Below are 5523 nucleotides of genomic sequence, written 5' to 3' on the forward strand. Positions count from 1 at the left end.
GATGGAGTTCGAGATTATGTCCATGGGAAAGGTGGTGGGGCAGTAGTGGCTGGCTAGGGGGGCGGCTCTATATGAACATGGGGAGATGGCCAGAGGGATGCTTTTGCATCAGCATGGGGAGGCGGTGGCATAGTGGTATTGTCGCGGGACTAGCAAACCCAGGATAATGATCTGGGGACCCGGGTTCGAATTCCACCACAGCAGATGATGGAGTTTTAATTCAATAAATTATCTGGAATTAAAAATGATGACCATGAAAGCATTGTCGATTGTCGTAAAAACCCATGTGGTTCACTAATGTTCTTTAGGTAAGGAACTCTGGAGTCCAAACCAGGCCTACATGTGACTCCAGACCCACAGCAATGTGGTTGACTCTTAACTGTCCCATCAAAGGCAATTAGGAATGGGCAATAAATGCTGGCACTGCCAGCGATGCCCAAGTCCCATGAACGAATATAAAAAATGTTGAGGCGGCAGGCAGCGGCAAGGGAGATTGGGGGATGAAGGATTTAATGGTAAGGTGATCACTGAGTCAGGGAAGGTGAATGGGGTAATTGAGGCCTTCCACCAGGGCTGTAGAGATTGGAGCCCCCAGCGGGGTACACGGGCATCAGGAGGTTCTTGGATGGCCAGGATTTTACAGAGATGGGTAAGGGGTTGAGTGCCCCGATTGGGCTGGGGAAGAATGGGCTGGATTCGCCGATCGTTTTAAAATAAAATCTTTTTATTGGCATTTCTCATATTTATAAACAATTGTATATACATCACATTTTCCTTATCCGCACTAATTTACTTTATTGTACAGAGAGGTTTATTTTGTCTTTTGTTTAATTGACCCTATATACATTTCGCCGCCCTCTGGATTGGTGTATAGCCCCCCCCCCCCCCCCCCCACTCCCCCCCCACCCCCACTCCCCCACCCCCACCTTTGGCTTCAGCTGTGATTTGTTTTTATTTTCAGGGAAAGGAGAGGAGTTACCCCCTCCTTCCTCTTCTCTTTTGTGGTTTCCCCAACATCCTTCCATCTTCCCCAGGGCTGTAGCCAGGGCCCGGAGGGTTGTTCCTTTACAGGAGGCCTCCTCCATTTGTACCCAATCTGTGCCGGGTTCATGTACCCATCCCCTCACTCTGACCAGGCTGGTCAGGTTCCACTTGTTGATATGTGTCCAGTCTCTGGCTATCTGGATCCCCAGGTAACGGAATCTAAGGTGCTGATGGGGCACATGGAGGGTTGGATGCTGAGGGTTGTATGTAGATGAGGACCAAACGGGGTTCATGAAGGGGCGGCAGTTGTTTACTAACATTAGGAGGCTGTTAAATGTAATTATGATGCCCCTGGAGGGTCAAGAAACAGGTGATAGTGTTGATGGACGTGGAGAAGGCGTTTGACTGGTTTGAGTGGGAATATTTGTTTGAAGTGCTGGGAAGGTTTGGATTTGGGCAGGGATTTGTGGATTGGATCATGCTGTTGTATAGTGCCCCTACAGCAGTGTTCACATGAACAATGTTAGTTCAGCGTATTTTCGACTGTATCGGGGAACAAGACTGGGGTGTCCGCAGTCTCTGTTGCTTTTTGCATTAACAATCGAGCAATCGAGCCGTTGGCAATGACACTTAGGGTTTCGGGGGTGCTGGAGCATTGGGCTCCCCTGTATGTGGATGATCTGTAGCTGCATGTTACGGATCTAATGGAGAGTATGGAGAATATTATGGGGATTTTGAAGGAATTTGGGTCCTTCTCAGGGTATAAGCTCAATGTGGGAAAGAGCAAGGTGTTCCCGGTGAATGCTCAGGTGTAGGGGAGGGGCTTGGGGAATTTGCCGTTTTGGCTGGTCAGGTTTTGGTATACAGGTGGCGCATAGTTGAGCCCAACTGCATAAGTTGAATTTGGCTAACTTGATGGGTGGGGTGAAGGTGGACTTTAAGAGGTGGGATGTCCTGTTTTCGCTAGCTCGGGGGTCCAGGCAGTAAAGATGACGGTCTTGCCTAGGTTTCTGTTTATTTTTCAGAATCTGCTGATTTTTGTTCCAAAGTCTTTTTTTGAAAGGATGAAGAGGATAATTTCTGAGTTTATATGGGTGGGTAAGGTACCCCAGGTTAGGAGGGGGTTTTTGCAGGGGGACAGGCAGAGAGGGGGAATGGCATTGCCTAACTTGCAGTGAATGTTGAGAACGTCAGGAGGTGGGTGGTGGAGGAGAGGGCAGTGTGGGGGCGGATGGAGGAGGCCTCGTATAGAGGGACGGGTTTGAAGGCACTTTTATTGGCCCCCCCTTCCGTTCTCGCCGCTGAAGTACTCCACGAGCCCGGTGGTGATTTACTCACTCAAAATGTGGAATCAGTGCAGGCAACATTTAAAATGGAGGGCGGGTCATTGTGGGTGCCAATCTGGGCAATCATAGATTTGTCCGGCAGGGCTTGACTCTACGTTTAGGGTTTGGGAGCGCGCGGGTATCAAGTTGTTAGGGACTTGTTCATGGGGGGGGGGGGGGCAGTTTTGCGGGGTTGGAGGAGGTGTTCCAATTCTGAGGGGTAACGGGTTCAGTTATCTGCAGAGTGGGAGGTAGCCATGTTTCTGAGGTATGCACCCCTGCTGTTACATGAAAAAAGTCTGTCTGAGGACGAGATGGGGGAGGTAGGATCTCAGACATATACAGGGAGCTAATGGAAAGGGAGAGGGCATCGGTGGAGGATGTAAAATGAAAATGGGAGGAGGAGCTGGAGGTATATGAGGCAGGGTTATGGATTGAAGCCCCGCGTAGGATAAATTTGACCTCCTCGTGTGCAAGGCTCAGCCTCATTTAGTTTCAAGTGGTGTAACAAGACGCACATGACAATGGCGCTCTTACGGGGGTAGAAGATAGATGCGGACGGTGCTTTGCCCAGTCAATCATACCCACATGTTTTGGGCGTGCCCGAAGTTTAGGGAGTTTTGAGAGTCATTTGCAGGGACTATGTCGGAGGTTGTGGGGGTGAGGGTGGTTCCAAGCCCGTGGATGACGATATTTGGGGTGCTGGAGGATCTGGGAGTGCAGGAGGGGAGAGAGGCTGTTGTGTTGACCTTTCTCCATGACAGCCCGGAGGCGGATCTTTTTAGGATGGCGGGATACGGAGCCGCCCAAAGTGAAGGGTAGAATTTCTTCATGGAATTCCTTTATTTGGAGAAAATTAAATTTTCCATGAGGCAATCAGAGGAGGGGTTCTTTTTGAAATGGAGGCTGTCCATCATCTTTTTAACAGAACGGTATATGTCGGGTGGGGGTGAGTGGGGGTGGTTGGGGTTGTTTCTATTGTATTGTGGACATTTTTTTGTATTGTGGGTATTTTTTGTCTGTTTTGATTTAAATGGGTGCTTTGTGTTTTGTAAAAAATCTGGAAATGCTTTGAATAAAAATATTTTTAAAAATAAATGGTGGATTTCCTTTAATTGTACAACCTGTAACTATTATGAATTATTTAGTATTAAATTGCAATGAAACTTTATTTGTGTTGTTACATAAAATATTAGTTTTCTTGCTAAGTGTAATGCATTTCTGCTTAGATATAGTATGGCCAGGATTACATTAACCTATTACTTTGAATAGAGTCCTCCCAGATAGTGTTGAGGGGTCAGCAGCTACAAATCTAGTCAATACAGAAACTCTCGTCCTTTGGTGTTTCCAAACCATTAAATGTGACAAAACATGGAAAATGTTTGTTTTCAATTTGTTTGTACAGTGATATAAAAATCACCAAGTTTAAACTAATTGGTATCATTTGTTGATTATGACAATTTATGTTAGTCTTCTTCATACTTAGTGTAGAATTCTATGTATTAACAAAAAGATGATTTGCATTAACTTTTGCTATTGTGAAAGAATTAGACGAATGTTGTCAGATTGACAAATACAAAATGGGGATAATAGATCTAAAATTACCCAAACCAGCTAACAACGAATGTAGTTGAAGATTGCAATATTGCTATTAACAATTAACCCTAAATATCTGTTATAATTGCTGGGCTAGCTAAGAGCAAAGTAAAACCATCAACCATTTGGTCAGTTTGTGATTTTGTCTGTTGGGGGAGGAGGGCAGGTTTCAGCAGCCAGGATACTCTCAACAGATGGAGCATTATTAACTGAAATTCAGCTTTTCTTTTTATCCTTCTATTATACAAATGACAAGTAAATCAAAAGGAACTATTTTCCCTTTTCCATGGAAGATTAAACATTAAGTGAAGGGCAGTTGTAATTATTTTTGACATAATGTCAATTAGGCTGAAAGTTAAATGAGTTGTTTATATGCAAATGCTAAGGTTATAATCAGTTTTAGCATTAAAAGTTTCATTTTGTTCCAACATAGGGAAATTTCACTTCTGAGGAGAAAATCACCTTCTAGCTGGTTTGGGTAATTTTAGCTCTATTATCCCCATTTTGTATTTGTCAATCTGACTTTAACGTTGTATTTGTAAGTACACGTGAACTGAATTATATTTAACCAAGTAATTAGGACTGTTGATTGCACTAACTTTGGTTCATTTTCAATTTTATGTTTTTGCATCACTTGAACTACTCGTGCTACAAGTTATCAATTTATGTTGGTATGCCTAATTTTTTTAATGAAAGGACAAATAAAATGAAACAAATACACATTATCCATTATGAACCAGTTATCTTTTCTGGCGCTGTTGCATAATTAAAGGTGTTAGTATTACCACATATAATTATAGTGCTCCGAATGGACACAAAAGGCTGGATTTTATGCTTCCCCCGTCGGTGTGTTTGAAGGTGGGTGATCCTGAAAATTCCAGTCCACAGAAACACTTGAAACTAAATATGCTTGTGTAGAAAATAATTTTTATCTCCAATGCACAAGCAAAATACCTTCTATAATAATGAAAGCAACATCCAAGGAATACATGTGATTCAAGCAAATATTTGAAAGGGCTATTTGTAGGAGTGTCACAATACATGTAAACTCTGTGCGGTGTCTGCACGTTCTCCCCGTGTCTGCGTGGGTTTTCTCCGGGTGCACCGATTTCCTCCCACAAGTCCCAAAAGACGTGCTTGTTAGGTGAATTGGGCATTCTGAATTCTCCCTCAGTGTTCTCAAACAGACGCCGGAGTGTGGCGACTCAGGAATTTTCACAGTAACTTCAATGCAGTGTTAATGTAAGACTACTTGTGACAATAATAAAGATGATGATTATTATTATGTCAGAAAGATGAATCAATTCTAACATGCAGGTTTAATTTGGGGTAAATGTGAATTAACAGGTAAATTATAGTTGAACCCGCCAGACTTCACAATAAATAGCAGATGCGACCAAGGCAGAGTCCACGGATTTCTCAATAACCCACCCAGGCATCAATAAACACTGTGAGAAATACCAATTCCACTGAAAACTCTGTCTCTTTCATGAAATGGCATTGTTGCTACGTTTGCAGATGATACAAAGATATGTAGAGGGACAGGTAGTGTTGAGGCAGAGGGGAGGCTGCAGAAGGACTTGGACCAGCTAGGAGAGTGGGCAAAGAAGTGGCAGAT

The sequence above is a fragment of the Scyliorhinus torazame genome, chromosome 11, assembly GCF_047496885.1.
Source record: "Scyliorhinus torazame isolate Kashiwa2021f chromosome 11, sScyTor2.1, whole genome shotgun sequence".
NCBI lineage: Eukaryota > Metazoa > Chordata > Chondrichthyes > Carcharhiniformes > Scyliorhinidae > Scyliorhinus > Scyliorhinus torazame.